This window comes from Crotalus tigris, unplaced genomic scaffold (assembly GCF_016545835.1).
Source record: "Crotalus tigris isolate CLP2741 ecotype Arizona unplaced genomic scaffold, ASM1654583v1 scf7180000018988.283336, whole genome shotgun sequence".
NCBI lineage: Eukaryota > Metazoa > Chordata > Lepidosauria > Squamata > Viperidae > Crotalus > Crotalus tigris.
The window spans coordinates 92,239-109,196 of NW_024097312.1; the positions used below are offsets into that span (position 1 = coordinate 92,239).

The following is a 16,958-nucleotide window of genomic DNA, read 5'->3' on the forward strand; positions in this document are numbered from 1 at the left end:
TTCAAATGATTTAATGATGGGTGCTTGTGCTTTTATTTTAATTTTTTCACCTATATTATAATTGGGGGCTTCACAAGCCGGAATCTCAGAAGTGCCTATATCCAGGTGCTTCTATACATGAAAACGAACCATTTTTCTGGGTGACCAGTAACAGCTTCTAACGTTCTTTCTGAACCTATTGCTGATGACGAGTTCCCCTTCAGAAGCCTGTAACTGAAGTCCAATGCACTGGGAGATCTGGGTTTGCTCCATGTAATAATACTTTGCTTCCAATTTTAAGACTCTGGAAGCCAGCTAATATTCCCCAACGAATGGGGCAGACAGTTCGGCAAGAAAGACATCTCAGATTTTGTACTGAGTTTATCAAAGGCATTCAAAGCTGCCTGTACTTTGGAAACAAGGAGTATGACAGGTCTGTTGTGAGATAGGAAAGATATCTTGGAGAATTGTTGCCTGAGGTTTTCGACAACTTGCAACAGTCAGAATAACATGGTACCCTGACTTAGTATAAGAAAGATTCATATTAGGGCAGATTAGAAGCCTAAAAGGCATTGTTTCTCAGAGGCCTTCAGGAACAAGATGAGCCAATTTGATCAGAACCTCAGATTGCTATTACATTGCCATATTGGTAAAGCCATTTTAAAAGGAATGCTTAAAATTTTGAAAAAGATAAGCAAACAAAGAGAAGCTAAGATCTCCCTTGAGTTGAAATCCAACCAGATTCTAGTAATTACATCACCATCATGCTTTCTTGGCAACAATCACTTTTATCCTTTATTGCTTTATTTATTATTTGCTTTATCCCAAGGTAACCCAAAGTCCTGGGATTTCTTGGTGAACTGCCATCCGTGTACTGAAACCTATTTAGATGGTCCTATACACTAAACGAATGACCCACTGGGATCCCCATATCAAAATAACTTACCTTATGTGGTACCAGAATTTGAAAATTACATTTAACACAGCACAGTACCTGAGCAAAATGGTTCGACTGAGATTGGCATAGGTGAGACTGGTTGGGGTAGATTGTACGGGTGATAGTGAAATATAATTTAATCATATTTTATCTATCTACATGTTAAATTGCTATATTTGATTCTAATTTCATTTAAAAATGTATTTTATCCCAATTTCATTTTAAATTGTATTTTATTTCTATTTTATTTTAAATTATATTTTAACCAATTCCATTTTAAATTGTTTTTACTGCATTTTAGTATAACGTGTGTTTGGAACTCTGCACCTTGATATGGCCTGTGAGCTAGTCAATAAAGTAATTAATTAATTAATTAATTAATTAATTGGATGGTGTTTTTTTAAAAACAGCTAAAGCTAGTTTGGTGTTGCAAACTGCTGGGGTATCTATTGCTACTTACTTGCTAAAACTGTAGATCACCAACAATGTTTTTTTTAAATTACCTAATTGCTTATTTCCTTTTTCTTTTTTTCTTATTTTTTACAAGCACTCTTTTTCAAGAAAGATGTTATTTACTGACCATTTTAAAATTATAACATGCAGTTTGAAACAATAACACATCCTTTATTTAATCAAATACTGTATTCTGTAAACCTGAAACCAAAATGATGATTTTCCCATATTGTAATTCCAGTTTTGGCTAGGGATTTGCAAACTCCTGCCAGGAGCAATGTTAACATATAGTTGACAAACACAATATTGTACACTATAGAAACCTAATACAACAGACAATCAGATATTTCTTTACTGTTGGCTTTGGGCATGAATGACACAGGAGATTGCTCAGCAAGTTGTCATTTTTTAGCCTAACCTAATTTAGCATGGTGGTGTAGGATGGGTGGGAAAGGTCTAATCTGAACTACACTAAATAAGCAATGTTGAACTTGAGTGGCATTTCAGTGAAATGGGGAGATAATATTTTCTTAAAGTTCTTTAATTCATATGTTCTGCAGATAAGGGTTGATCCATACTAAACATGTAAATAAATAAATAAATTCACTTGCAGACATAGGGATAATTTTGTCCCTATGCTAGTTTCAAGGAAAAAAAAAAAAAACAAGTCCAGTTGCCAGTTGAAATGTACCTTTGGGACAACCACAACCTGGAAGATTGAGAATCTCTGTAGACTTTTCCTCAAAAATTGTACTTTTCATTATGTGGTTGGCACTACAGAACTGGATTTCCACATTCTGCTTGTTTGCCAACGCACACCGAAGTAGTCCTGTGAACTTCTTGTGTACAGTTTCCTTTTCTCTTTCCCACGCCTCCCTACAATCCCTATCACTATCAAAAGTTCTTGGTCAACAACTGAGCTGATGTCTTTTTCCCATGCACAGTGATCTAGAGGGAGGGAGTCTGGCAGCTGCAAAATGCAAGCCAAACCACACCCCAAATACCTGTTTGCCAGATATAATGATCTCTGAATTTTGACACCTCGACCCATCCGTGGAGCCAAAACTTAACTTTCATTATTTGCATCTTGTAGGCTTATCTATTATAGAACACATTTTATACTCCAAGAATAATTATAATAAGAGGAAATAATTCTTTGACGATGGCATGAAGGGACAAACCCCATGTATGGTAATAAGGAGAAGGTTGGGCTGAACAGCAAATGCTCCCAGTATACACATTTCTTTTGTGTGCATTCCATTTCACCTCTTTCCTTGTTTGCCTTTGTGTACCATGAAATCAGTATTCTGTGTTCTGTACTTTGGAGCTAGTAAGAACATGTCATGACCTTCCTATGTGACTGACATCCTTTCAGGTATTTGAACAGTGCTATTTTTATCCTTCCCAGTTGTCTCTTCTCAAGGCTAAACACAACTAGCTTAGTTTCTAATCCCCTGCTCATCATTGTTGTCCTTTGCTGAAATGTTGTAATATTTTTCTAAATCCTATTTAAGGTTTGGTGTTCATGGTAGGATCTGCCTAAAGCAAAACAGTAGAATGATTACTTCCCATGACTGGAAAATTATACTTCTGTCCATGCACACTAAAACTTCACTTAATCTATTTTGTAGGTATATCATGCTACTGGCTTATATTCACCTTGCAATCAACAATTATTCCCCCCCCCCATTTTTTCTTTTGAGAATACTTTTACTTTTACTCAGTGCTTTTTTTCTAAAAAAAAAAAAAAGGTGCCAGAACTCACACATGTCATACAACCAGCCTTGCCTACCCTACAAGGTTCCATCCAAAAAAGGTGCCGGATCTCCATTCTGGGTGTTCTATGAGAAAAAAATCCCTGCTTTTACTAAGACTCATATTTCCCATTTTATACCTGTGCATTTGGGTTTTGTTTAAGTAAAGAATTTTGTCTTTTGTTTTTTGTCACTGATTATTTTCATTAAGTTATTATCTTTTAGGGTATTAGATTATCAACTTCCCAACATTGTATCATCTGCATATTTAATAATAAGTATTCTTTCCATTTCTACATACAGTAAAAACATAGAAGAACTGAATACTCAGAATCAATCCTTGTGATATTCCATGACTTCATATATCCTTCCTGAATTTGTCTAGGAAACTTTGGGAAGCACCAAGTATAATTTCCTAACCAGTTCTGTATTGTCCTAATTGTCCTGACATATAGTCCACAATTAAGTAGCCTGTTATCAGTATATCATGGAGTACTTGTTTAAAATGTTATGTTTAAGGATCTTTGGGATAGATAAGGAGCTTTTGTAAAAGATTATTGACTAATGAAATTTATATCTGGCAATATACTTAATGAAAATATGTGTTAGAAATGTACTAATGAGATTCCAATAATTTAAATAGATAGAGAGCATTGGTTCTGATTTAAGCATTTAATTTATATATAGTGACATATTAAAGAATGAATTGGTTATAGGAGTGTATTAATTTGATTATTATATTGATATTGAGCAGTTGAAAGTTTTTATTGATTAAGTAAATTTATATTTAGATATATTAATGAATGAATTTATTTGAATTTAATTGATTATAATTTCTACATAGATAGAGAGGGAAGTTTTAAGAAATATTGTGTGAATTGTATATATATAATGTTATTGTTTTCTCTTTGTAATTGACCACCTTATCTCCACGCTGGTTCTTAAGCTTCTTTTGGTGTAAAATGGAAAAATAATAAAAATTGTTTTAAAAAAATGTTATGTTTAAATTAAGTTACACTGTGTCTTCTATTAAGAAAATACATTAATGAAATTTCCTGATCAGATGATCAGATAAGATTTGTTCTTGAAAATCTGAACTGATTTATGCTTATGCTGTGTGCTTACACATTGATATTTATGAGTTGATCTAGAACCTGCTCAGATATGTGTGCTGAAGGTAATTCCTTCAGCTACCTGAGGTGCAGTCAGTTCATCTGGTCCTGGAAATGTAAACTCATTCATGGTTAAGGGTTGTAAAGAAGCCATGTTTCTAGCAGATTCCCTTCACTGAGCATTCAGGCTTGCTTTGTCCCTGAACTAACCATCTCTGTATGGAAATGAGTTTGACTGAGCAAGGAATAGCACAAGTCCACTTATAGTCTGTAATTTTTAATCTGATTAACAGCAGAACCCAGATATTTTATTATGATCAAAAAGCAAGAGTCAAGATTAACCTAATTAAAAATATAAAGCGAAAAGACATATATGCCATACCTTTTTAAAGAAAAACCAACCATTTTATTTCTTACTCTAACTTCATAGTTCACCTTAATCTGCCAAACTGAAAGCATGTAAAACATGGTCCAGGGCTTAGCGTGTTCTTTCCTCTCAGCCAGCTTAGGCTCCTGTAGACGACAGTGCAAACTTAATGTAGTTAAGGATGGCAAAGAAAATTGTTTGCCTATGCATGACTAAATGTGTATAAGGCTGAGTAGCAAATTCTTCGTATGCTGAAATGAGTGTCTCACACTCATGATACTTTTTCTGGCTGTACCAATAGTGCATTATTCCAGGGAAAGCCGGTGAGATAGGGATCTTCAAGGGGAAAAAGGATCCTTTGAACTGGGAGCCAGGCTTGCTATTACCCTTTCTTGGCCATACCTTATTGAAAATTTTGTTTTGCTTGTTATTTAGTCTTTGAAAATCTTTCATTTGCCGAAGCTGTTAGAAAATCCTTTTGATTGCACCCAGTAAAACTTGACAAATGGAGAAGCAACATTGGCTTCAGCCAAAAGGATTCTTTCTCCTGGTTTCACATTTTACTTGGAGAGGGCAATCAGAATATTAGATTCTTTTTGTGCTCTACCTATCATTAATAATTGGTGCATTATTAGCATTAGCAGTCTTCTCCAATGTTGCATCCTCCAGTTATTTTTGAAAAAGAGTTATAATTTCTGAATTTTTATCCCAATATGCCTGAAAGGAGCCTTTTGGTAAGATTGATGATTATTATAATGAAAACATTTGAAGTCTGCTCAATAGAATAGAATAGAATAGAATAGAATAGAATAGAAACTTTATTGTCACTTTAAATGCACACTAATCAGCATACTTTAAAATGAAATTTCATTGCATTCAGCTCTCAAAAAATACCATTATGTATATACCCACATACACACACATATACAGAAACATCACAGTCTAGTTCAAATGTACACATTAACTACTTTCCCTTGTTTTTCAGTTTGGAAATAACAATGAGTTCACAAACACATTCCTTGGTGCCTGCCACACTCCTTTAAAAACCTTACACATAGAAAAGATTACCGAGCATGCAGAACTGTTCAAAGCAAAGCAAAGTTAGTTTCAAACATAATTTGCATTCTGAAGGATGTTTCTGTGTTGACATTGACTCAAGAGGTACCTTAGAAAAGAACAGTGGGGTAGATAGTGGTACTCCTGGACTTGCTTTGCCTTCTGATATAGAATAGTTTGACGATCATTTTATATAAGTGCTAATAAGTGTCTCTCTTAAAATCCCTGCCTGCTGGATCAAAACCTGAACTACTAGATGATTACCATCAACTCAGGTGCCAACATTTGCTTTTTGAGGTGAAACAAGAGTAATTTGGGATACTGCTTTAGAAGCACTGAGGGCAGATCATCTGATATAGCACATGAAATAAAGGCCAAAAGTATAAGAATTTGATTCCCATTGCTACTTAGGAATGTGTTTTTTAGACAAGAAAACATGCCTACTGAGATGCTGAGAGGATATAAACAGTGCCCTGGAAAAATATCTAGAAAATGTTAATATGCAGCTAGCTTTGGTAGCAAGGAAACTTGCACTGTTCAGAGTAAAAAGCAAAAAGCAGAAAGCCTGCTATAAATGTGGTAACAACAATTACACACAGTCCTCTCCAAAATACAACAGATTTGTGTAAGTATGGCGTTTTAAAATGTGGGAAGTTAAAGAAAGTATATTTCAAGGCAAAGGTATTAAGAGAAACAAATATTTAAAGGATTTCTTCCTTAGCACATTTCTTCCTTTAGCTCTTGAAAAAGAAGTGGTTTTTTCCCTCCACATAGATTCACAAAAGTGTGCTTTGTGGTAGATTTACTGTTACAGTTTTAAACTGTAATTTTATTTATTAGAAGATGAACAATTTCAGATTTTAATACCTTACAAAGAATCCTCTGGATTCATGTGGAGCTGGTGATCTGTGAATGTGTAACTTGATAATAAACTTTCAAACTTCATTTTATTATATTTTATTTAATTCATTATTCAGACAATTTTCATGAAAATTCCATTGGCTTGGTTATCTGTCCACCGTCTTGGAAAAATAGAAATAAGATTTAATTCAGTTTCCTTTCAACCCTTTTCTTCTTTTCTCATTTTCTCTTAGACAATCTATTAATCTATATGCTTTGCCTGGCTAGTTTCCTGCTTCCACATATTTCAAAGGATTTATGCATTTGATTTTAACATGCACAGCAAAATAATATTTCTTTTGTGGGTTCCCTTTTCAGATTGCAAAACACTATGATTCTATACACAAGAAATAAAAAAATAGCTCTTCCATGAAAGAAAGTGAGTAATATTCCTTAATAGGAGATAATGTTGGCAAGGTTATTTTCATTTTTTTCTAACACACACACACACACACACACACACACACACACACACACATACTGTATGTGTGCGTGCACACACATAAACTTTTTCATCCTTTTTATGGAAAAGCTTGTTCAATCAGATTGAAAATGAACTGAATGAAATTTCCGTCCATCAGAATTAGACAACTTTACAGTATTCAGCACATGTATTCTTTTTGAAGAAGAGCGTGCTCTGCCTATCTGCAGTGGACTTGCTAAAGACAAGAAACATTTCAAAAACGAAATGGTGGTAGTTCTAGAAACTTGATTGAACAAGATTGTCAAGAGCGAAGCACTCAAACCCGTTCAGTTTTGTTTCATTTCATTTCATCATCATTGTCATCTAAAATATTTGTGGTGGGTGGTTGGTAAATTTTTAATCAAATGGGAACAAAAATTCTTTATCTTTAAAAGAAGAAACAATTCAGTATGCCTCAGCTTGAGATTGGGCAAAGATATCTTGCTTAAGTACATGTTTAAAAAAAAGTGTAAAATACAAGGGATGTCTAGAACTGAACTTCTAAGGATTTTTAAGTAGGTTGGTGGATCCTTAAACTCTGTTGATTTCAATCTTGTCAAGAACAACCCAAATGCCTTCCTCCTCAAAAGAGCATTTCAGTATTAAAAATACCATTTGGTTTTCCACTGAGTTAGTATAGAGAATTTCAAAAGCAGTACAAACTAAATATAAGGTAACCAACCTTTTTACAATGAAAAGGAGTTCACAAATAAATATCGTAAATAAAAGAAACATTGTATTCATTGCAACAGTAATACAGATTACACTATAATATGATAAATGCATAATAAAAACAATTGTAACAATAACATTTTATATTGTAATTATGCTTACATGCCTATTAATTATTATTTAAATGAGTACTTTTCCATGGAATGAATATTTTTTGTCAATGTATATCTTCTAACAATATATTGGAAATATTTGAACAAGAAATATCCTTCATATTGAATTTTACGGCAAGTGCTGCAGCTAGAGTATCAACATTCAATCTTGATTTCTTACTTTTCCAAAAATCATTAGCAATTGAAAAAACCCTTTCAACTGCTGCATTAGTTCCAGGGCAGCACAACGTAAATTGGACAAGAATAAATAAATTTTCACATGGAATATGTTCATTTTTGAAATGGCTGAATATTTCCACCCATCTTTTATCAATTTCAACATGTTTATTTTCCCATTGTATTAATTTTTCAGAATTTAAAAATACATTCAGTCTTCTAATTTCTTCAAAGAGACAATTGTCGTCTATTTTAATGCCTGGCATTTCTTTAGATAAAAACTCAACACAAGATTCAATATCTGTCCAATATACTTGCGATGAAGTCAAAGAACACCATTGAAAACTGTTATTTCCTGTGATGTTTGTTTCAGACTATTCTTTGATATATTGAAAACATGTTTGATAAAAATTCTGCACTTCTTTGATAAACTTTTCCGTTATGCCTGGATTTGATTCCTCTAAGTCTGATAATTTTCTTTTTATAACTAAAGGAAGAAATTTTTCTTCAAATCGAGTTTTATATTGAAGGATAAAGTCATTCAAAATAAGGCTAACTTCTGTAGCTGAAATGTGTTCACCTTCAATCTTTTGAATCACTTTGTGAAAAATAGATGCTTGATTATGTACAAAATACATTAATATCTCAGATATTTCATTATTGAAAAATGATTCCAGGATTTTAAGACATTTGTCTAAACTTAAAAAAACATGGAAAGGCTCAAATAATTGTAGAACATGCTCTATAGCAGGTATTAGAGCAAGCCATCTAACTTTTGAATATCCTAAAAGTTTTTTGTATTGAACATTCACTTCTTCACAAAATTGTTTTAACCACATGAATGGTAAAATGACTAAAATACAAATAAATTGTAGTTACTATTACGTCTACATCAATTGGCATGGCACATGACCATACCTCCAGGTATCTTCAGGACTAACTAGGAGATGGTGTAGTTGGGTAGCAGGGAGGGGTGCAAAGTTCTTGCCAATTTGCCTTCACTGCAGACAACTTGCATGTGCAAAGTTTGCCATCCGGGTATTTTGGCGCGCTCAGCAGCAATTCCTATTGGCTTTTGAAAGCCAATAAGGGGAATAGCACAGCTCATGCAAAAGTTGAAAAAAAAAACATCAAAAAAGGTGCCGGAACGCCGTTCTGAGTGTTCTAGGAGAACCCCCCCCCTGCAGATTAGTCTTCAAATATAGAAAAGGAGGACATGTAGGAGGACACTTTTTGAGGGAGGACAGAACTTACAAAAGGAGGACTGCCCTCCCTAAAGGAGGACGGTTGGTCACCTTAAAATATGAGTAAATGTCAGAAAATCTGGCCTTTGTCCACTGCACACTTAAATGAAGATGTAAAATCAGCCTTGCCTCCATGCAATGATTTTGTAGCATACTGTAAGAGGAAGGAGGCTTTCAAGGCCCTCTCCCACTGCTAACTTTAACACTCATCGCTAATAAAGTCTGACTGGAAGTGTGCAACCTTGTTGAAAATAGCACTGCTAAAATGCACTATTTCCTGTAATCTATGTCTGAATGCATGATAACCAAGTTGAAAATCAAATTATCTGTGTTACAAAGACTATTACAGTGTGAATGCTACCTGCTGTGCTGTGAATGAATCTTATAAACAAAATTAAGCCTCTCTCTTTTTGTGTGTGTGTGCGTGAACACATACAGACATGCACATTGTTTTCTGCTGTCTGATTATCACAGTTGCTTTTCTTTATTGAGGATGATATCTCAAGTGACAACTCTCTGAACTTTCCATCAGAGGACCTGCCACTTAAAGGTATAGCATGAATAATGCAATGTGAGGGGAAGTACCTCACCATTTAAATGTTCTGATTAATTAAAACTTTTAGATGAGAACTTCCTCATCTAACAGATTCACATTTCTTCAAAATAATCCTGTTTAAAAAGTTTTTCGTAATAAAACTTTGTCGGGACCAATCTTCCAAATTCCTAACGGTATTTTCCTTTATGAGTTTCTGTCTCATTCTAAGTGTGTACAAAAAAACACATATTTTGACTATTAACCCTCTATTTTCCTTTAATCTTTCTTTAACTGTTACAGTGCAGCCTATGAGTGAAAAGCACGAACAAGCATCAATGTCAATTTAGACATCACCTTTGTTCTTATTTGAACCTGTTTCATTTATCATTGCCATTCACATGAACACCAGCTTTTTAATGTAAAACATAAGTACAGTATAAAAATTCAATATTTTAACAATAAAGATTAAACTAGTAAGGGATTAGTCTGTCACAATGGAAAAATAACAGAATGTCTTATATTTCCTGGCTGTTTTCATCCAGAAAACAACAGTTAATCACTAGTATTTACAAAAAGCCAACCCATGCCAACCAACACCACAATTACCACTCAAATCTCTCAGAAACAGGCCTTGGTTTGGTTGCGGGCAAGAGGCATGAAGCTGAAACAGGATAGAAGGTAACAAAATAAACAACATAAAATAAGATTTTGAGATAAATAGGTATCCCTTAAAGACAATCTGATGGAATGAAAACAGAAAAAAAACTTAGACTTTGAAGCCAGCAAATACAAAAGGATGACATGGGGAAAAAAATCAATATGGAAATAGCTGGTCCAGAAAACTTTATAGAAACAAACTTTTTCTATTTTCTACTAGCCTGATGATAACTGGCTTGTTGTCAGAAATGTTGCTATGCTTTGGTTATATATTATTATCATAATTATGATTAAAAATGGCCAATGAAGCAAAGTCAAATAAGATAATTTTTCAATTTATATTATAAAATTATAGATTGTATAATAATCTATGTTTATATATAGATCAAGGGTCCCCAACCCCCAGTCTGTGGACTGGTACTGGGCCACGGCCTGCCAGCAATCGGTCCTCACAAACAAGCAAAGGCCCATCCGTGGGATGCAGATAGCACACAAAACTACGCACTCTCTGGTCTGTAGAAAAACCTTTCTCCATAGAACTGGTTCCTGGTGCCCAAATGGTTGGGGACCTCTGCTATAGATTATAGATATAAAATTAATTTTTAATCAAATAAGATTAAAACAACTATTTTGTTTCTTATTCCATTATTTCTTTTGCCATTAACTAGGCTCCCGTCCCAACCTGACTTTTAAATTTCTTTTCATTAAAAATAGGAAGCTAGCATGCTATAAAACAAGCAACGCTCCCTGCCCTTTTCCACTTTAATAGCACTTTATTTACAGGAATAGCCCTGGGCTCCTCATCAGTTCACACAAGAATAATGTGTAGCTATCGACAGATTTGTCTACAGGTGTACAATGTAAGGCAATCTAGCTAGGATCAAAGTGTTTGGAGAAAAATAAGTTAGGATTGAAGACAACTTCTTGGAAGGGAAGTGGTGGCAAATGAATAGCTATTTGGTAAAATGCCCATAAATTGTCTCAAAATTTCACATTTACCCACAATCACCACAAGAATGAGAAATCAGTAGTAATCAAAAAGCAGGTCAAACATGTGACAACTTAGATGCTGAATTAGCCACTGAATAATTTGCAAAGCTTTAAGAAATGAAATCTATCCCCAAATTAAAAAGGTAGGAAAGGATGTTTGTGACTGGTCGTTAAACATATCATAGCAGTTATTTAGTCAGTACACAAGTTTTTTTAGAACAAACACTACATAAGGTCCCTCAAAAAACTGAATGTGTCCACTAACTTCAATGGTTCTCTCTTGTTTGAACATCACAGTTTTAAGGAAGGGCTTTGCACTCGCTTGTTCTCAATTGACATTTTCCCTCTAGTCTTGTAGTTTCTCTTGTGACTGAGAAGAATGTAATTCCAATCCAGCCATTGGGAAAAGAAAAGTCTTGAGACAATGAAAAGCTCTAGTCATAATCATTCAAAGTATAAATTCATTCATTTTCTCCCAAGGAAGGGAGTTTGTTTATGGTTTGCTTTGAGTATAATAGCAGGTTTAATCCAGGGATTGGAGAATGGGTGGAATGGTTTTGACCCAATAATTAGATTGTATGGATGTATAACATTACAGTGGATTCAGCTGTCTTGATGCCATATAAGATAAGGTCACTGGACAATCTCAATGAAGGAAATGATAAGCATGACACTAGTGGATCACCAATTTCTCTTGGCAGTCTTAGCCCATGTAGCTGCCAAATGTCAGATGTCTTCAGTCATGATTTTTGGAAGACAAAAAACAAACAGTGAATTATGAGGGTTACAGTGACCAGGGTTTGTTGGAAAAGCTATCTGTTACCAAGGGGGGGGGGAGGAAGAGGGGTTTTTTCATTATAAAAAGAGAAGCAGACTAAGTTCTAATGTGGCAATTCTGAAAACGATGAAAACAATCATGGAAGTACATTCTCTTTCAGGTGACTGTTTTCACAAAGAAGAATACAAGACAATCCTTTCTGAATGAATGTTATTTATCTGAAATTCGAAGTTATAAGAAACATTCTGCTGCATCAAGCTCAAGGTCCATCTGATCAAAGATTTTTTTTGCCGCCTGGTGATTTACTGGAGTAATCCACAAGGAAGATATGGCAGCTACTCCATTTTCTCCTTTTAAAAGTTAAAGTGACTATTCCACTCTCCCCATCCCGCCCTTGTCCAAATGCAGTATAAAATTAATGATAGCTCGCTTAATTTAGGGACCCATCTATAGGCAGAACTGAGTTAATCAATTTTCTGATTCCTCATTTTTGAGTCTTGCAAAATTCTACTTCCTGTGTAAGAACAGAAACATTTTTCTTCATGGAAGGTAGATGGGTAGAGTTGTAAGTCAGATGTACTGAGCTACAACTTTTAACAGATGTGATCAGCACTTCCAATGATGAGGGAAGCTAGAGTTCATCAATATGTGGATTGCACAAGCTTTGCACAAGCATTGTAAATTTATTCAGTTATTTAACTGTTTTTGTTTTTTTGCACAAAACATTTACTCTAAAATTTGTTCTTTGAGATTTCTTGGAAAGACCATAGCAGCACAATGTCAAGAAGGTAAGGGATTAAAAAAAGTTAAGATGACAGCCACAACCATGTGATTGCAGCCCATCATTTTTCTCAATTGCTATGTGCAAGAAAAAAGGGGTGGGACTTCATTCATAGATTTGTGAGTACCATCTTAACTTTTTTGAAGTCCCTGTAGTTATCCCTGTATAGCAAGGTGGCTATTTAGCTATTTTTAAGAGGATTTTTTTGCACACACATTTGGCCTCATACAAATGTGACTACCATACCTTTCTGTCAACCAATTTATGAAATTGTATGTTACTAACTGAAATGTAGAAATCCAATAAAAATGTTGCTGTTTCTATTCTCTTTGCAATTTCCTTTTCAACTGTAACAAGAACTTTAAGGAATCTCTGAGATGCCAGAGAGTTGAAATCTAATCCTAATTATATTGATAATATTTTCATAATTTTTTTCTGTTCGTATGGTCTGAGAAAAGAAAATGTATTCGACATTGGTAAATCTGAGCAACGAGATCAGCACAATGCGATGCACATTTTAGGGTGCAGTAGAGAGGTGCAGACTGTTTTGGGAGAGGGTTGAGTTTTGAGAGGGGATTGATTGAGAGGGGATGATTGAGTAGTTACATTGGTTGTTTCTCAATTCACAATGGGGATAACGTTCACTGTTTGGGCTCCCAATCAAGACCAGCATTATCAGAGCCACCCAGTCTGGACCCAAATTCAGTGAGACATTTTAAAGACAGAAGGTCACTTTCTACCTCACTGTTGGTCTACCCACCTTGACCTAATGGATATTTCTGCAATACCTCACTCTAATTGAATGAGTTGGACTGAACATGTTAAATACATCCCTTGTTACCAGACAATTCTCCATCTACACCATCTGTACAAGTTACATGCTAGTTGCCTTATCCTTATCTCCCTCTTTGCCCTCCATTGGGGGTATCAGAGATAAACCTGAAATCCAGACTGTTGTTCTAAAGCTCTTTCACCTGGCAAAGCAGGATCTTTGCCAGTGACTCATTTCTCCTTTCACAAATGCTCCAGTGTTCCCAGGGAAAGCCACTAAGGTGATCAAATCCATCTCCAAGTATCAGGCCTCTACAGTTCTTCTGGTTCTATTGTCCTGCAGCCCATACTTCTCTCATATTGGTGGCCAACGTATTTAATAAATGTGGCTGCCATCAACACTGCATCTCCCCAGGAAACCCTGAGTTTGCTGCTTTTCTCAGCTCCCACAAATATCTCTGTACTAATTATTATCTCTGGGATATTAATGGTCCACCACTAGCATAGCTATTTCAAAGAAGCAGCACCAGCTAAAGAAGGGCTTTCTCACATATCAGCATAATTTCCTATATTCTCTCAGTGGCAAATAAATGGTAATATCTGTCTGTATTTCCCACTCTTCACCATCTCTTCATTCCTTTCTGTAATGTAGCTATTCACTGAACCACCAACTTGATACAATGAAATCAGCATTATTCCAGCCTCAATGAAAATATGCAGGTGGGTTCTTAAATTCTACTCTTCATTCTTGAGGCATTCAAATTTCATCCATCAATAGCCAAAAACATTTATGAATGGAATTCTTAAATGACTTAATTCTGATGAACCCCCAAAATAGCCAATTTTTTTAAATAGCAATAAAAAAGTAATGTGAAGCAAAACTATTGATGGCACTTTGTCAATACAACTGAATGAATCCTCCCAGGCACATTATGAATATATAAGGGGTCAAGTGATTCTGCCAGTGAATGTTAGCCTCAGTGACAATGAGATACACCAGTCCCACAATCTGAGCTTTCCTAGATCCATATATTTAGCAGTTGGGTGAAAGTCTGTTGTGGGAAAGGTTTGAAGAGGAAGGGTTAGCTACTCTGACCCTGAAACCTACTCACATAAGTTTTCAACGTGTGAAGGGCTTGTTTAAACCCTATGGCAGAGGAGAATGCCATTAGATTCTGTAGTTTTTATCCAAAGGCTTCCAATCAGTGAAGAATTTCTTGGTGAGAAGCCAAATGATTGGACTGAATAAACAATCATGCAGTAAGAGCTTTATACAAGAACAAGAAAACGAATGGGGGTCACTTCATAAGATGGTGGGATATTTACCTATCAGAAGTGGATCTCAGTCCCACAGACATAAATCACTACTCTGCTATGACCTTACTCTTTAAAAAAATGACAAATGAGCTGAGAACTTGGACCAGCATCTTGCTGTTGAGAGAAATGTTTGGCTAATGGACTTCTCTCTAGTTTCATTCATTCCTTGCTAACTTCAGAAGAAACAAGGCAAGCAGCTGTGGCTACTGACAGAGTATATTTAGCAGCTGCAATAACAAGGCATTGCTTTCCAGAAGGGCCTGGGAGCATGTGGTCATCTTCATAACCTACACCTTCAGGAGGCCCTTAGTGTCCATGTATCTTCCTCGGTTATGGCTATTGGAACTCTGGGAAAGGCTGCCATATTGATATGGGGCCTGTTTTGGCTGGCTCGCTTTTCTTATTGTTTACCTGGCCTATGGGAGTCACACACAGGTGCTTAATGGAGACTGTGACAAGGTTTAAAATGAAGAAACATTACCCGTATACCACAAAATAGCCAGTGGAGCAAAGCTTAAGTGCTTGCACATAAAGAAACGTGTGATACAGTAGTATCAGTGTTTCAGTAAGTGCTTCTGCTGTACGTTTTTGGAGGGTGAAAAGCCAGTCTTAATATACATACTACTGTCCAAAAAATCTATGACTATCAAAACATTAGAAAGCATAGAAATAGGCAAAAAAATACCCACAGGGTGAATTATTTTCACAACAAATATATCAGGGCAGCAGAAGAATCCCTAGAAATGAATGGAAGACATTTTATTATATTTATTTAAGAACATTTATATGGCCACTCAAGCCACTTAATAGGCTCCATACCACTCTGGAATCCCCAAGGCCATTAACAGAACCATAGCTTCAGGGCCTTGTGAAAAAGTGTCAAAGTGGGGACCAATCTTATCTCTGCAGAGATTATGTTCCACAATGTGGAGCCATCATGAAGAAGACCCTTCTTGGTCCCATGGTAATTCTCCATGGATTAAAAGACCCCAAACTTGGAAGCTTTTCTTCTTGCCAGGGTTTAGTTTCAGCCCATTGTTCCCCATCCAGCCCTTAACAGATCTAGGCACTGTGAGTTGGGAGACCCAGGATCACCTAACTCACTATGGGCTGAGACATACAGCCCAGAGAATCTATGGAGGATGAATCAGAAACATTAAGTTCGGACAAAAAAGAAGGCAATTCCTAACTTTCCTTCAAAATCTGGGCACTGTGTGAGCAAATGAAGCATCTCTTTCGGCAGTTCGTGAAGTGGCCCTTTGCTCCAAGTGGACGGGTATCTTCCCAACTAGCCCAACATGGCCAGTTGTTCAGCAACATAATGCATGCAATAAACCCAGGCAATAAAGCAGCTGATCCTTCAGGAGACACTGGGAGAGTTCCCTACAAATCTTCCTCCCTTGGTCTGGAGAGAGGAATGACTTTGCAGCACATCTCATGTACCAAAGTGCTGTGAGGGCATAATGGGCCATAGCTTCCTAGAGCAAGGCACAGTCTATCATGCACACACTTAATGGATAGGTGTGCCAAATGACCACATACACACAGTGGGAGAAACCTGACCCATCCAATCTTTAAGCAGTCATCACATTGTTCCTCCTTCGTAGAAGGGCTTTCTACAGAAGGGTGTTTGTTAAGATTTGACATAGTCCACAGAGGGAGGGTGTTAATCACCCCCATCCTCCAAATTGCAGGAAATATTTAGGCAGATAGATGTCTTCTTCAGGATGCTAGAAAGAAAAAGAAAGAAAGAAAGAAAGAAAGAAAGAAAGAAAGAAAGAAAGAAAGAAAGAAAGAAAGAAAACAGAATGAGGAAATGTGACAGGGCTGTGCATCAGGTTGAAACCTGATGGTATAACTAGG

The 16,958-nt window shown here is 35.9% G+C and overlaps 1 long non-coding RNA gene across 1 annotated transcript; it reads left to right on the top strand.

Moving 5' to 3' along the window:
• The first annotated feature begins 203 nt into the window (after positions 1-203).
• On the top strand, positions 204-4,109 carry LOC120314714. Its single transcript, XR_005558513.1, has 2 exons — positions 204-1,006; positions 3,427-4,109. It is a non-coding gene; the product is annotated as an uncharacterized LOC120314714 (long non-coding RNA).
• Positions 4,110-16,958: the final 12,849 nt, after the last annotated feature.